The 17,360-nt window shown below is 41.0% G+C and overlaps 2 non-coding genes and 2 pseudogenes across 2 annotated transcripts; 2 read left to right on the top strand and 2 right to left on the bottom strand.

Moving 5' to 3' along the window:
- Window positions 1-5,323: 5,323 nt before the first annotated feature.
- Window positions 5,324-5,502, top strand: LOC134998079 (U1 spliceosomal RNA; annotated as a pseudogene).
- A 2,083-nt stretch (window positions 5,503-7,585) lies between these two features.
- On the bottom strand, window positions 7,586-7,748 carry LOC134998123 (U1 spliceosomal RNA). Its single transcript, XR_010200446.1, has one exon. It is a non-coding gene; the product is annotated as a U1 spliceosomal RNA (small nuclear RNA).
- An 8,226-nt stretch (window positions 7,749-15,974) lies between these two features.
- On the bottom strand, window positions 15,975-16,153 carry LOC134998080 (U1 spliceosomal RNA; annotated as a pseudogene).
- A 911-nt stretch (window positions 16,154-17,064) lies between these two features.
- LOC134998124 (U1 spliceosomal RNA) lies at window positions 17,065-17,228 on the top strand. Its single transcript, XR_010200447.1, has one exon. It is a non-coding gene; the product is annotated as a U1 spliceosomal RNA (small nuclear RNA).
- Window positions 17,229-17,360: the final 132 nt, after the last annotated feature.

Below are 17,360 nucleotides of genomic sequence, written 5' to 3'. Positions count from 1 at the left end.
GTAATTGACAAAAACAAACTACATTGTCACCAGAAGAGCAATACAAAATGTACAAGTGATATATTAAAATCATCTTTCCAGCTTGAATTTCAATGATGCATTGGGGCAACGATTTTGTGAGAAACACCTTCACCCTTAAATAAAGATTTTCTTAATTCCTTACCTGTGTGCTAATTAGATATCACCTTGTTTTCACATTAAACAGACTTCCACATGCGAAAGCAGCAAGGATGCAGTGGCGTTTATGTTTCCTGGTGTCAACCTGTATTATTTCAGTAGACATTGAAATGAGGATGCATCTTGCTGCCTTTCCAATGAAGCAAGTTTAATTCAGTAATAGGTGAAAAACCATTCCTACAAAGGTGTTAATCAGAGACTTGGCTTTGTGGACACTTTTCAGAGAGCAAATTTGTTAGCATAAACATAAAATCAGAAAATGAAGAGCTGTTTAAACAGCTACTGCCTGAGGGTCTCTTGACCTGGTGCAATACCTCTGTAGCTTTTTGTTGAGGCGGGACGCCATCATGTCTATCTGGAACAGTCCCCACCGACTTGCAATCTGTGCGAAGACTTCCTGATGGAGTCCCCACTCTCCTGGATGTAGGTCGTGTCTGCTGAGGAAGTCTGCTTCCCAGTTGTCCACTCCCGGAATGAACACTGCTGACAGTGCGCTTACATGATTCTCCGCCCAGCGAAGAATTCTGGTGGCTTCCGCCATCGCCACTCTGCTCCTTGTGCCGCCTTGGCGGTTTACATGAACTACTGCGGTGACGTTGTCTGACTGGATCAGAACTGGTTGGTCGCGAAGTAAGGTCTCCGCTTGACATAGGGCGTTGTATATGGCCCTTAGCTCCAGGATGTTGATGTGAAGACAAGTCTCCTGACTTGACCAAAGACCTTGGAAATTTCTTCCCTGTGTGGCTGCTCCCCAACCTCGGAGGCTCGCGTTCGTGGTCACCAGGATCCAGTCCTGAATGCCGAACCTGCGGCCCTCTAGAAGGTGAGCACTCTGCAGCCACCACAGGAGAGATACCCTGGCCCTGGGGGACAGGGTGATCAACTGATGAATCTGTAGATGTGACCCGGACCACTTGTCCAGTAGGTCCCATTGCAAGATCCTCGCATGGAACCTGCCGAAGGGAATGGCCTCGTATGATGCCACCATCATTCCCAGGACTCGAGTGCAGTGATGCACTGACACCTGTTTTGGTTTCAATAGGTTCCTGACCAGAGTCATGAGTTCCTGGGCCTTTTCTATCGGAATATAAACCCTTTTCTGGTCCGTATCCAGAATAATGCCCAAGCAAAGTCAGACGAGTCGTAGGAACCAACTGCGACTTCGGGATATTGAGAATCCAGCCGTTTTGCTGTAACACCTTCAATGAAAGTTATACGCTGTTCAGCAACTGCTCTCTTGATCTCGCTTTTATGAGGAGATCGTTCAAGTACGGGATAATTGTGACACCTTGCTTTCGCAGGAGCACCATAATTTCCGTCATTACCTTGGTGAAAATTCTCGGAGAAAATTCTGGAGAGACCAAACGGCAACGTCTGAAATTGGTAATGACAATACTGTACCGCAAATCTTAGGTACGCCTGATGAGGTGGATAAATGAGTACATGAAGGTATGCATCCTTTATGTCCAGAGATATCATAAAATCCCCCCCTTCTAGGCTGGCGATGACCGCTCTTAGCGATTCCATCTTGAACTTGAACCTTTTCAAGTATAGGTTCAGGGATTTTAAATTTAATATGGGTCTGACCAAACCGTCCGGTTTTGGGACTACAAACAGGGTCGAATAATTTCCCTTTCCTTGTTGAAGCAGGGGAACCTTGACCACCACCTGTTGAAGATACAATTTGTGAATTGCATTTAACACTATCTCCCTTTCCTGGGGAGAAGATGGTAGGGCCGATTTGAAAAACCGGCGAGGAGGCACCTCTTCGAATTTCAGCTTGTAACCCTGAGAAACAATTTCTATTGCCTAGGGATCCACCTGCGAATGAACCCAGATGTGGCTGAAAACACGAAGACGTGCCCCCAACTGGGCGGACTCCTTTAGCGGAGCCCCAGCGTCATGCGGTGGATTTTGTAGAGGCCGGGGAGGACTTCTGTTCCTGGGAACTAGCTGTGTTGTGCAGCTTCTTCCCTCTGCCCTTACCTCTGGCAAGAAAGGACGCACCTCGTACTTTCTTGTTTCTCTGTGATCGAAAGGACTGCATTTGATAATGTGGTGCTTTCTTAGGCTGTGAGGGAATATAAGGCAAAAAATTTGATTTACCAGCTGTAGCTGTGGAGACAAGGTCCGAGAGACCTTCCCCAAACAATTCCTCACACCTGTAAGGTAAAACCTCCATATGCCTTTTTGAGTCGGCATCACCTGTCCATTGCCGGGTCCATAGGACTCGTCTAGCAGAAATCGACATAGCGTTTATTCTAGAACCCAGTAGACTAATGTCACTTTGAGCATCTCTCATATATAGGACAGCATCTTTTATATGCCCTATGGTCAATAACATAGCATCCTTATCTAGGGTCTCAATCTCTGCTGATAAGGTATCTGTCCATGCTGCCACCGCGCTACAACCTCGGCCGACGCAATTGCCGGTCTGAGTAAGGTACCAGAATGTGTGTAAATGGACTTTAGGGTAACCTCCTGCTTGCGGTCAGCAGGGTCCCTGATGGTAGCCGTATCCTGGGATGGCAGCGCTACCTTTTTGGATAAGCGTGTCAATGCTTTATCCACCCTAGGGGAGGATTCCCACCGTATCCTGTCCATTGGCGGGAAAGGATACGCCATAAGAATCCTTTTGGGAATCTGCAGCTTTTTGTCTGGAGATTCCCAAGCTTTTTCACATAATTCGTTCAACTCATGTGAGGGGGGAAAGGTTATCTCAGGTTTCTTTCCCTTATACATGTGTACCCTCGTGTCAGGGACAGGGGACTCTGTGATGTGCAAAACATCTTTTATTGCAATAATCATATATCGAATACATTTAGCCAATTTTGGTTGTAACTTTGCATCATCGTAGTCGACACTGGAGTCAGAATCTGTGTCGGTATCTGTGTCAACTATTTGGGATAGTGGGCGCTTTTGAGACCCCGAAGGTCCCTGCGACATAGGGACAGGCATGGGTTGACTCCCTGACTGTTCCCTAGCTTCAGCTTTGTCTAATCTCTTGTGTAATAAGTTTACATTAGCACTTAAAACATTCCACATATCCATCCAGTCAGGTGTCGGCGTTGTCGATGGAGACACCACATTAATTTGCTCCTGCTCCTCTCTAGGAGAGCCTTCTACCTCAGACATGTCGACACACGTGTACCGACACACCATACACTCAGGGAATCCTCTTATCTGAGGACAGTTCCCCAACAAGGCCCTTTGGAGAGACAGAGAGAGAAAGTATGCCAGCACACACCCCAGCGCTATATGACCCAGGAAAAAAACACAATCATTTTATGTTTACCCAGTAGCGCTGTATTTCCATATATATATGCGCCTAATTATGTGCCCCCTCTTCTTTAAGACCCTCTTTCTACCGTGGTATAAGCAGGGGAGAGTCCATGGAGCTTCCCCTCAGCGGTGCTGTGGAGAAAATGGCGCTGGGGAGTGCTGAGGGAGAAGCCCCACCCCCTCAGCGACGGGCTTCTGTCCCGCTCAAATAGCCCCCCCCATAAAAAAATGGCGGGGGCTCTTATATATATATACAGTGCCTAGCTGCATATATATTTATTTTGCCAAAGAGAGGTCTATATTGCTGCCCAGGGCGTCCCCCCTGCGCCCTTCACCCTTACACTGACTGCCGTGTGTGAGGTGTATGGGAGCAATGGAGCACAGCTTTACTGCTGTGTGTTACCTCAGTGAAGATCATGAAGTCTTCCGCCGCCTCTGAAGTCTTCTTTTCTTCTCATACTCACCCGGCTTCTATCTTCCGGCTCTGCGAGGGGGACGGCGGCGCGGCTCTGGGACGGACGGCGAGGGTGAGACCTGCGTACCGATCCCTCTGGAGCTAATGCTGTACAGTAGCCTAAGAAGCAGAGCCTATCAACTCACAGAAGTAGGTGTGCATCTCTCCCCTCCGCCCCTCGATGCAGGGAGTCTGTTGCCAGCAGGCTCCCTGAAAATAAAAAAATCTAACAAATATACTTTCTGTCAGGAAACTCAGGAGAGCTCCCTGAAAAGCACCCAGTCTCCTCTGGGCACAGTAGTAAACTGAGGTCTGGAGGAGGGGCATAGAGGGAGGAGCCAGTGCACACCCAGATCTAAAGTCTTTCTTAAAGTGCCCATGTCTCCTGCGGAGCCCGTCTATCCCCCATGGTCCTTACGGAGTCCCCAGCATCCTCTAGGACGTAAGAGAAAAATTATGCTGGCAGAAAAATCCAATTGAGTGATTAAACAGCTCCAGAGCTGCTCTGTAAGGCAAGTAAAAGGGTGTGGGCCCTGCAGCACTACCTGTAGTTTGCATTGTGCATTGGAAGCCTAGTTTGCTGTCTGTTTCCACTTCTTTTTTCTTGATCCCCTCCCGTCTATACCCTTGTGCACTATCCTGACTTCTCCTCCCGTCTGCTTACTTTGTGCCTTCCAATGCACAATGCAAACTACAGGTAGTGCTGCAGGGCCCACACCCTTTTACTTGCCTTACAGAGCAGCTCTTGAGCTGTTACAGTGCCCAGCTGCTGCAAGAAATCAGCGTGAATGCTTCAGGGGCTGGGGCATGGCCAACATGAGCCCCACACCGAAGGAGGGTGGGGGTGTTTAATGCGAACTAGGGGTCTTGCACAATGCGAACTACAGGTAGTGCTGCAGGGCCCACACCCTTTTACTTGCCTTACAGAGCAGCTCTGGAGCTGTTACAGTGCCCAGCTGCTGCAAGAAATCAGCTTGAATCCTTCAGGGGCTGGGGCATAGCCAACATGAGCCCCACACCGACAGAGGGTGGAGGTGTTTAATGCGAACTAGGGGTCATCCAAGTGCCGCAAAAGGCCGCCATGCCCTGCACGCCCCTTTTCTCTTTTCATATGCAGACGAGGGTTGAAGCCAACTTTGACCCACTGCTTGGATGACATCGCCATATGCAAATCCATCTGCTGCAGGCCTTCCCCCAGGAATGCTTGCACTAGTTGTTGCATTTGGTTTGTTGTTTGGGGGTGCTTCAGTATTAGGCAGCCTTCTGCCCTCCCATGTTCATCTGAAAATATGTGTTCTCCCTGCAGTTGTTGTCCCCAGATGAGAGTTCCCTTGTGCTGCCTCAGTTGAATCTCCTTTACTTGACAGAGATGTGCCTGAGCAGCGGCCCTCCCCAGCCCTATCCCAAATCATACTTATTTTGCATAGGAGATACCATGGTCATGAAGACTGTTCTCCCAGGGTGCGGTTCATTCATTGCATTCTGGGTATGCTGACCCCTGTGATTTCCCCAAATGTGGGAAACTCGACTGCATTATTTAATGCGAACTAGGGGTCATCCAAGCACCGCAAAAGGCCGCCATGCCCTGCATACCCCTTTTCTCTTTTCATAAGCAGACGAGGTTTGAAGCCAACCTTGACCCACTGCTTGGATGACATCACTTGCTGCCTTTCCAATGAAGCAAGTTTAATTTAATAATAGGTGAAAAACCATCCCTACAAAGGTGTTAATAAGATACTTGGCTTTGTGGACACTTTTCAGAGCACAAATTTGTTAGCATAAAAATAAAGCCAGAAAATGAAGAGCTGTTTAATCACTCAATTGGATTTTTCTGCCAGCATATTTCTTTTTCTCTGCAACCCACTGCTAAATTGTGCTTCGTGGCTGTTTTTTTTATAAAATCACTTAATCAAATCTAACTCTGATTACATCAGAGAAGGCCAGGTACCCTACACCATAACAGGGGTTTTCGAAATTTTGACTTGTCTACTTAAAGATCACCAAAATCTGATAACAAGGTCAATTACGTCCCTAGGTGGGATTGAACCACCAACCTTTTGGTTAACAACTGAACACGCTAACTGTTTGTGCCTCAGAGACACTTTGCGAAAGTACATACTGACAAAGGCTAATAAGCATTCATCTAGAACGTTTCCTAGAAAAACTTTAAAAAGTCAATAATCTGGAGAGTTTTTGTAAGATGTTTCTTCCATCAACCAATGAAGAAACACATTGGTACTTTCCCATGATGAGTGAGTGCTTCAGGATCTCTTGCACTTACATGTGCAGCAGAGTACTGTAATGGAAGCATGCTGGGTCCATAACCCAGAGGTAGGCAGATTGAAACTATCCTCTGCTATATGCATTGTTTTTTGTTAATTAAAGTAATCCAAAACTGGGATTGATATTTTTGCTCTTTTATTTTTACTTAAAGTACAATAACTTTTACCATTTTAATTTGTTTTAATAGTATATTGACAGTATTGTTTTCTTTCAAAAATCCACTTAATTTTCTTTACCCTATTATTAAAATGGTAATTGACAAAAACAAACTACATTGTCACCAGAAGAGCAGTACAAAATATACAAGTGATATATTAAAATCATCTTTCCAGCTTTAATTTCAATGATGCCTTGGTGCAACAATTTTGTGAGAAACATCTTCACCCATAAAGAAAGATTTTCTTAATTCCTTACCTGTGTGCTGATTAGATATCACCTTGTTTTCACATTAAACAGACTTCCCCATGAGGAAGCAGCAAGGATGCAGTGACGTTTATGTTTCCTGGTGTCAACCTGTATTATTTCAGTAGACATTGAAATGAGGATGCATCTTGCTTCCTTTCCAATGAAGCAAGTTTAATTCAGTAATAGGTGGATAATCATTCCTACAAAGGTGTTAATCAGAGACTTGGCTTTGTGGACACTTTTCAGAGAGCAAATTTGTTAGCATAAACATAAAATCAGAAAATGAAGAGCTGTTTAATCACTCAATTGGACTTTTCTGCCAGCATAATTTTTTTTCTCTGCAACCCACTGCTAAATTGTGCTTCCTAGCTGTTTTTTATAAAATCACTTAATCAAATCTAACTCTGATTACATCAGAGAAGGCCGGGTACCCTACACCATAAGAGGGGGTTTGAAATTTTGACTTGTCTACTTAAAGATCACCAAAATCTGATAACAAGGTCAATTACGTCCCTGGGTGGGATTGAATCACCAACCTTTAGGTTAATAGCCATACACACAGACTGATTGCGCCACAGCGACACTTTGCAAAAGTACATACTGACAAAGGCTAATAAGCATTCATCTAGAACGTTTCCTAGAAAAACTTTAAAAAGTCAATAATCTGGAGAATTTTTGTAAGAAACACATTGGTACTTTCCCATGATGAGTGAGTGCTTCAGGATCTCTTGCACTTACATGGGCTATTAACCAAAAGGTTCCCACCCAGTGATGTAATTGACCTTGTGATCAGATTTTGGTGATCTTTAAGTAGACAAGTCAAAATTTCAAACCCCCTCTTATGGTGTAGGGTACCTGGCCTTCTCTGACGTAATCAGAGTTAGATTTAATTAAGGTGCGCAAGGACATAGAAGGGAGCGGTTTAAGAAAAGAGAAGTGGAAACAGACAGCAAACTAGGCTGGAGAGAGACCTGAGACAAAGAGATCTGAATTATACGAGAGCCGACCAGGGGAAACACAAATTATGCAGTCAAGTTTCCCACATTTGGGGAAATCGCAGGAGCAGCACACCCAGAGTGCAATGGGTGAGCCTTGCCCTGGGAGAAGCACCTTCATGATCATAGTATCTCACCTGGCAGGTAAGTAGGAGTTGGGCTAGTGCTGGGGAGGGTCGCTGCTCGGGTACGCCCCTGTCAAGTGAAGGAGATCCAACTGAGGCAGCACAAGGGAACTCTCGAAAGAAGAACAAGGCTAGAGGAAGATCTGAGACAAAGAAATCTGACTTTTACCAGAGCTGACCAGAGGAAAGCACAAACACAGTCCCCCACTACAACCAGGAAACATTAACGCCACTGCATCCTTGCTGCTTTCTCATGTGGAAGTCTATTTAATGTGAAAACAAGGTGCTATCTAATTAGCACACAGAAAAGAAAATTAAGTGAATTTTTGAAAGAAAACAATACTGTCAATATACTATTAAAACAAATTAAAATGGTAAAAGTTATTGTACTTTAAGTAAAAATAAAAGAGCAAAAATGTCAATCCCAGTTTTGGATTACTTTAATTAACAAAAAAAATGCATATAGCAGAGGATAGTTTCAATCTGCCTACCTCTGGGTTATGGACCCAGCATGCTTCCATTACAGTACTCTGCTGCACATGTAAGTGCAAGAGATCCTGAAGCACTCACTCATCATGGGAAAGTACCAATGTGTTTCTTCATTGGTTGATGGAAGAAACATCTTACAAAAACTCTCCACATTATTGACTTTTTAAAATGTTTCTAGGAAACGTTCTAGATGAATGCTTATTAGCCTTTTTCAGTATATGCTTTTGCAAAGTGTCGCTGTGGCGCAATCAGTTAGTGTGTAAGGCTATTAACCAAAAAGTTGGTGGTTCAATCCCACCCAGGGACGTAATTGACCTTGTTATCAGATTTTGGTGATCTTTATGTAGACAAGTAAAAATTTCAAACCCCCTCTTATGGTGTAGGGTACCTGGCCTTCTCTGATGTAATCAGAGTTAGATTTGATTCAGTGATTTTATAAAAAACAGCTAGGAAGCACAATTTAGCAGTGGGTTGCAGAGAAAAAGAAATATGCTGGCAAAAAAATCCAATTGAGTGATTAAACAGCTCTTCATTTTCTGGCTTTATTTTTATGCTAACAAATTTGTTCTGTGAAAAGTGTCCACAAAGCCAAGTCTCTGATTAACACCTTTGTAGGGATGGTTTTTCACCTATTACTAAATTAAACTTGCTTCATTGGAAAGGCAGCAAGATGCATCCTCATTTCAATATCTACAGAAATAATACAGGTTGACACCAGGAAACATTAACGCCACTGCAAACTTGCTGCTTTCTCATGTGGAAGTCTGTTTAATGTGAAAACAAGGTGATATCTAATTAGCACACAGGTAAGGAATTAAGAAAATCTTTATTTAAGGGTGAAGATGTTTCTCACAAAATCGTTGCCCCAATGCATCATTGAAATTCAAGCTGGAAAGATGATTTTAATATATCACTTGTACATTTTGTATTGCTCTTCTGGTGACAATGTAGTTTGTTTTTGTCAATTACCATTTTAATAATCGGGTAAAGAAAATTAAGTGGATTTTTGAAAGAAAACAATACTGTCAATATACTATTAAAACAAATTAAAATGGTAAAAGTTATTGTACTTTAAGTAAAAATAAAAGAGCAAAAATATCAATCCCAGTTTTGGATTACTTTAATTAACAAAAAAAAATGCATATAGCAGAGGATAGTTTCAATCTGCCTACCTCTGGGTTATGGACCCAGCATGCTTCCATTACAGTACTCTGCTGCACATGTAAGTGCAAGAGGTCCTGAAGCACTCACTTATCATGGGAAAGTACCAATGTGTTTCTTCATTGGTTGATGGAAGAAACATCTTACAAAAACTCTCCACATTATTGACTTTTTAAAATGTTTCTAGGAAGCGTTCTAGATGAATGCTTATTAGCCTTTGTCAGTATGTACTTTTGCAAAGTGTCGCTGTGGCGCAATCAGTTAGTGTGTATGGTTATTAACCAAAAGGTTGGTGGTTCAATCCCACCCAGGGACGTAATTGACCTTGTTATCAGATTTTGGTGATCTTTAAGTAGACAAGTCAAAATTTCAAACCCCCTCTTATGGTGTAGGGTACCTGGCCTTCTCTGATGTAATCAGAGTTAGATTTGATTCAGTGATTTTATAAAAACAGCTAGGAAGCACAATTTAGCAGTGGGTTGCAGAGAAAAAGAAATATGCTGGCAAAAAAATCCAATTGAGTGATTAAACAGCTCTTCATTTTCTGGCTTTATTTTTATGCTAACAAATTTGTTCTCTGAAAAGTGTCCACAAAGCCAAGTCTCTGATTAACACCTTTGTAGGGATGGTTTTTCACCTATTACTAAATTAAACTTGCTTCATTGGAAAGGCAGCAAGATGCATCCTCATTTCAATGTCTACTGAAATAATACAGGTTGACACCAGGAAACATTAACGCCACTGCATCCTTGCTGCTTTCGCATGTTGAAGTCTGTTTAATGTGAAAACAAGGTGATATCTAATTAGCACACAGGTAAGGAATTAAGAAAATCTTTATTCAAGGGTGAAGGTGTTTCTCACAAAATCGTTACCCCAATGCATCATTGAAATTCAAGCTGGAAAGATGATTTTAATATATCACTTGTACATTTTGTATTGCTCTTCTGGTGACAATGTAGTTTGTTTTTGTCAATTACCATTTTAATAATAGGGTAAAGAAAATTAAGTGGATTTTTGAAAGAAAACAATACTGTCAATATACTATTAAAACAAATTAAAAAGGTAAAAGTTATTGCACTTTAAGTAAAAATAAAAGAGCAAAAATATCAATCCCAGTTTTGGATTACTTTAATTAACAAAAAAAAATGCATATAGCAGAGGATAGTTTCAATCTGCCTACCTCTGGGTTATGGGCCCAGCATTTTTCCATTGCAGTACTCTGCTGCACATGTAAGTGCAAGAGATCCTGAAGCACTCACTCATCATGGGAAAGTACCAATGTGTTTCTTCGTTGGTTGATGGAAGAAACATCTTACAAAAACTCTCCAGATTATTGACTTTTTAAAGTTTTTCTAGGAAACGTTCTAGATGAATGCTTATTAGCCTTTGTCAGTATGTATGTTTGTAAAGTGTCTCTGTGGCGCAATCTGTTGGTGTGTTTGGTTATTAATCACAGGGTTGGTGGTTCAATCCCACGCAGGGATGTAATTGACCTTGTTATCAGATTTTGGTGATCTTTAAGTAGACAAGTCAAAATTTCAAACCCCCTTCTTATGGTGTAGGGTACCTGGCCTACTCTGATGTAATCAGAGTTAGATTTGAATCAGTGATTTTATAAAAAAAACAGCTAGGAAGCACAATTTAGCAGTGGGTTGCAGAGAAAAAGAAATATGCTGGCAGAAAAATCCAATTGAGTGATTAAACAGCTCTTCATTTTCTGGCTTTATTTTTATGCTAACGAATTTGTTCTCTGAAAAGTGTCCACAAAGCCAAGTATCTGATTAACATATTTGTAGGGATGGTTTTTCACCTATTACTAAATTAAACTTGCTTCATTGGAAAGGCAGCAAGATGCATCCTCATTTCAATATCTACTGAAATAATACAGGTTGACACCAGGAAACATTAACGCCACTGCATCCTTGCTGCTTTCTCATGTGGAAGTCTGTTTAATGTGAAAACAAGGTGATATCTAATTAGCACACAGGTAAGGAATTAAGAAAATCTTTATTTAAGGGTGAAGATGTTTCTCACAAAATCGTTGCCCCAATGCATCATTGAAATTCAAGCTGGAAAGATGATTTTAATATATCACTTGTACATTTTGTATTGCTCTTCTGGTGACAATGTAGTTTGTTTTTGTCAATTACCATTTTAATAATCGGGTAAAGAAAATTAATAGGATTTTTGAAAGAAAACAATACTGTCAATATACTATTAAAACAAATTAAAATGGTAAAAGTTATTGTACTTTAAGTAAAAATAAAAGCTAAAATATCAATCCCAGTTTTGGATTACTTTAATGAACAAAAAAAAAATGCATATAGCAAAGGATAGTTTCAATCTGCCTACCGCTGGGTTATGGGCCCAGCATGCTTCCATTGCAGTACTCTGCTGCACATGTAAGTGCAAGAGATCCTGAAGCACTCACTCATCATGCGAAAGTACCAATGTGTTTCTTCATTGGTTGCTGGAAGAAACATCTTACAAAAACTCTCCAGATTATTGACTTTTTAAAGTTTTTCTAGGAAACGTTCTAGATGAATGCTTATTAGTCTTTGTCAGTATGTACTTTTCGCAAAGTGTCTCTGTGGCGCAATCGGTTAGTGTGTTCAGCTATTAATCAAAAGGTTGGTGGTTCAATCCCATCCAGGGACGTAATTGACCTTGTGATCAGATTTTGGTAATATTTAAGTAGACAAGTCAAAATTGCAAACCCCCTCTTATGGTGTAGGGTACCTGGCCTTCTCTGATGTAATCAGAGTTAGATTTGATTAAGTGATTTTATAAAAAAACAGCTAGGAAGCACAATTTAGCAGTGGGTTGCAGAGAAAAAGAAAAATGCTGGCAGAAAAATCCAATTAAGTGATTAAACAGCTCTTCATTTTCTGGCTTTATTTTTATGATTACAAATTTGTTCTCTGAAAAGTGTCCACAAAGCCAAGTATCTGATTAACATCTTTGTAGGGATGGTTTTTCACCTATTACTAAATTAAACTTGCTTCATTGGAAAGGCAGCAAGATGCATCCTCATTTCAATATCTACGGAAATAATACAGGTTGACACCAGGAAACATTAACGCCACTGCATCTTTGCTGTTTTCTCATGTGGAAGTCTGTTTAATGTGAAAACAAGGTGATATCTAATTAGCACACAGGTAAGGAATTAAGAAAATCTTTATTTAAGGGTGAAGATGTTTCTCACAAAATCGTTGCCCCAATGCATCATTGAAATTCAAGCTGGAAAGATGATTTTAATATATCACTTGTACATTTTGTATTGCTCTTCTGGTGACAATGTAGTTTGTTTTTGTCAATTACCATTTTAATAATCGGGTAAAGAAAATTAAGTGGATTTTTGAAAGAAAACAATACTGTCAATATACTCTTAAAACAAATTAAAATGGTAAAAGTTATTGTACTTTAAGTAAAAATAAAAGAGCAAAAATATCAATCCCAGTTTTGGATTACTTTAATTAACAAAAAAAAATGCATATAGCAGAGGATAGTTTCAATCTGCCTACCTCTGGGTTATGGACCCAGCATGCTTCCATTACAGTACTCTGCTGCACATGTAAGTGCAAGAGGTCCTGAAGCACTCACTTATCATGGGAAAGTACCAATGTGTTTCTTCATTGGTTGATGGAAGAAACATCTTACAAAAACTCTCCACATTATTGACTTTTTAAAATGTTTCTAGGAATCGTTCTAGATGAATGCTTATTAGCCTTTGTCAGTATGTACTTTTGCAAAGTGTAGCTGTGGCGCAATCAGTTAGTGTGTAAGGCTATTAACCAAAAGGTTGGTTGTTCAATCCCACCCAGGGACTTAATTGACCTTGTTATCAGATTTTGGTGATCTTTAAGTAGACAAGTCAAAATTTCAAACCCCCTGTTATGGTGTAGGGTACCTGGCCTTCTCTGATGTAATCAGAGTTAGATTTGATTCAGTGATTTTATAAAAACAGCTAGGAAGCACAATTTGGCAGTGGGTTGCAGAGAAAAAGAAATATGCTGGCAGAAAAATCCAATTGAGTGATTAAACAGCTCTTCATTTTCTGGCTTTATTTTTATACTAACTAATTTGTTCTCTGAAAAGTGTCCACAAAGCCAAGTATCTGATTAACATATTTGTAGGGATGGTTTTTCACCTATTACTAAATTAAACTTGCTTCATTGGAAAGGCAGCAAGATGCATCCTCATTTCAATATCTACTGAAATAATACAGGTTGATACCAGGAAACATTAACGCCACTGCATCCTTGCTGCTTTCTCATGTGGAAGTCTGTTTAATGTGAAAACAAGGTGATATCTAATTAGCACACAGGTAAGGAATTAAGAAAATCTTTATTTAAGGGTGAAGATGTTTCTCACAAAATCGTTGCCCCAATGCATCATTGAAATTCAAGCTGGAAAGATGATTTTAATATATCACTTGTACATTTTGTATTGCTCTTATGGTGACAATGTAGTTTGTATTTGTCAATTACCATTTTAATAATAGGGTAAAGAAAATTAAGTGGATTTTTGAAAGAAAACAATACTGTCAATATACTATTAAAACAAATTAAAATGGTAAAAGTTATTGTACTTTAAGTAAAAATAAAAGCTAAAATATCAATCCCAGTTTTGGATTACTTTAATGAACAAAAAAAAAAATTCATATAGCAAAGGATAGTTTCAATCTGCCTACCTCTGGGTTATGGGCCCAGCATGCTTCCATTGCAGTACTCTGCTGCACATGTAAGTGCAAGAGATCCTGAAGCACTCACTCATCATGCGAAAGTACCAATGTGTTTCTTCATTGGTTGCTAGAAGAAACATCTTACAAAAACTCTCCAGATTATTGACTTTTTAAAGTTTTTCTAGGAAACGTTCTAGATGAATGCTTATTAGTCTTTGTCAGTATGTGCTTTTTGCAAAGTGTCGCTGTGGCGCAATCAGTTAGTGTGTAAGGCTGTTAACCAAAAGGTTGGTGGTTCAATCCCACCCAGGGACTTAATTGACCTTGTTATCAGATTTTGGTGATATTTAAGTAGACAAGTCAAAATTGCAAACCCCCTCTTATGGTATAGGGTACCTGGCCTTCTCTGATGTAATCAGAGTTAGATTTGATTAAGTGATTTTATAAAAAAACAGCTAGGAAGCACAATTTAGCAGTGGGTTGCAGAGAAAAAGAAAAATGCTGGCAGAAAAATCCAATTGAGTGATTAAACAGCTCTTCATTTTCTGGCTTTATTTTTATGATTACAAATTTGTTCTCTGAAAAGTGTCCACAAAGCCAAGTATCTGATTAACATCTTTGTAGGGATGGTTTTTCACCTATTACTAAATTAAACTTGCTTCATTGGAAAGGCAGCAAGATGCATCCTCATTTCAATATCTACGGAAATAATACAGGTTGACACCAGGAAACATTAACGCCACTGCATCTTTGCTGTTTTCTCATGTGGAAGTCTGTTTAATGTGAAAACAAGGTGATATCTAATTAGCACACAGGTAAGGAATTAAGAAAATCTTTATTTAAGGGTGAAGATGTTTCTCACAAAATCGTTGCCCCAATGCATCATTGAAATTCAAGCTGGAAAGATGATTTTAATATATCACTTGTACATTTTGTATTGCTCTTCTGGTGACAATGTAGTTTGTTTTTGTCAATTACCATTTTAATAATCGGGTAAAGAAAATTAATTGGATTTTTGAAAGAAAACAATACTGTCAATATACTATTAAAACAAATTAAAATGGTAAAAGTTATTGTACTTTAAGTAAAAATAAAAGAGCAAAAATATCAATCCCAGTTTTGGATTACTTTAATTAACAAAAAAAAATGCATATAGCAGAGGATAGTTTCAATCTGCCTACCTCTGGGTTATGGACCCAGCATGCTTCCATTACAGTACTCTGCTGCACATGTAAGTGCAAAAGATCCTGAAGCACTCACTCATCATGGGAAAGTACCAATGTGTTTCTTCATTGGTTGATGGAAGAAACATCTTACAAAAACTCTCCACATTATTGACTTTTTAAAATGTTTCTAGGAATCGTTCTAGATGAATGCTTATTAGCCTTTGTCAGTATGTACTTCTGCAAAGTGTCGCTGTGGCGCAATCAGTTAGTGTGTAAGGCTGTTAACCAAAAGGTTGGTGGTTCAATCCCACCCAGGGACTTAATTGACCTTGTTATTAGATTTTGGTGATCTTTAAGTAGACAAGTCAAAATTTCAAACCCCCTGTTATGGTGTAGGGTACCTGGCCTTCTCTGATGTAATCAGAGTTAGATTTGATTCAGTGATTTTATAAAAACAGCTAGGAAGCACAATTTAGCAGTGGGTTGCAGAGAAAAAGAAATATGCTGGCAGAAAAATCCAATTGAGTGATTAAACAGCTCTTCATTTTCTGGCTTTATTTTTATGCTAACAAATTTGTGCTCTGAAAAGTGTCCACAAAGCCAAGTATCTGATTAACACCTTTGTAGGGATGGTTTTTCACCTATTATTAAATTAAACTTGCTTCATTGGAAAGGCAGCAAGTGATGTCATCCAAGCAGTGGGTCAAAGTTGGCTTCAAACCTCGTCTGCTTATGAAAAGAGAAAAGGGGTATGCAGGGCATGGCGGCCTTTTGCGGTGCTTGGATGACCCCTAGTTCGCATTAAATAATGCAGTCGAGTTTCCCACATTTGGGGAAATCACAGGGGTCAGCATACCCAGAATGCAATGAATGAACTGCACCCTGGGAGAACAGTCTTCATGACCATGGTATCTCCTATGCAAAATAAGTATGATTTGGGATAGGGCTGGGGAGGGCCGCTGCTCAGGCACATCTCTGTCAAGTAAAGGAGATTCAACTGAGGCAGCACAAGGGAACTCTCATCTGGGGACAACACCTGCAGGGAGAACACATATTTTCAGATGAACATGGGAGGGCAGAAGGCTGCCTAATACTGAAGCACCCTCAAACAACAAACCAAATGCAACAACTAGTGCAAGTATTCCTGGGGGAAGGCCTGCAGCAGATGGATTTGCATATGGCGATGTCATCCAAGCAGTGGGTCAAAGTTGGCTTCAACCCTCGTCTGCATATGAAAAGAGAAAAGGGGCGTGCAGGGCATGGCGGCCTTTTGCGGCACTTGGATGACCCCTAGTTCGCATTAAACACCTCCACCCTCCGTCGGTGTGGGGCTCATGTTGGCTATGCCCCAGCCCCTGAAGGATTCAAGCTGATTTCTTGCAGCAGCTGGGCACTGTAACAGCTCCAGAGCTGCTCTGTAAGGCAAGTAAAAGGGTGTGGGCCCTGCAGCACTACCTGGAGGGGGGAGGTGTTTAATGCGAACTAGGGGTCATCCAAGCACTGCAAAAGGCCTCCATGCCCTGCATGCCCCTTTTCTCTTTTCATATGCAGATGAGGGTTCCAGTCAACTTTGGCCCACTGCTTGGATAACATCACCGTATGCAAATCCGTCTTCTGCAGACCTTCCCCCAGGAATGCTTGTACTAGTTGTTGCATTTGGTTTGTTGTTTGGGGTGCTTCAGTATTAGGCAGCCTTCTGCTCTCCCATGTTCATCTGAAAATATGTGTTCTCCCTGCAGTTGTTGTCCCCAGATGAGAGTTCCCTTGTGCTGCCTCAGTTGAATCTCCTTAACTTGACAGAGATGTGCCTGAGCAGCGGCCCTCCCCAGCCCTATCCCAAATCATACTTATTTTGCATAGGAGATACCATGGTCATGAAGATTGTTCTCCCAGGGTGAGGTTCATTCATTGCATTCTGGGTATGCTGACCCCTGTGATTTCCCCAAATGTGGGAAACTCGACTGCATTATTTGTGGTAGTGGGGGACTGTGTTTGTGCTTTCCTCTGGTCAGCTCTGGTAAAAGTCAGATTTCTTTGTCTCAGATCTTCCTCTAGCCTTGTTCTTTTTTCGAGAGTTTCCTTGTGCTGCCTCAGTTGGATCTCCTTCACTTGACAGGGGGGAGCCCGAGCAGCGACCCT

The sequence above is a fragment of the Pseudophryne corroboree genome, unplaced genomic scaffold, assembly GCF_028390025.1.
Source record: "Pseudophryne corroboree isolate aPseCor3 unplaced genomic scaffold, aPseCor3.hap2 scaffold_1475, whole genome shotgun sequence".
Classification (NCBI taxonomy): Eukaryota; Metazoa; Chordata; class Amphibia; order Anura; family Myobatrachidae; genus Pseudophryne; species Pseudophryne corroboree.
This window is presented reverse-complemented; position numbering and strand designations above follow the sequence as displayed.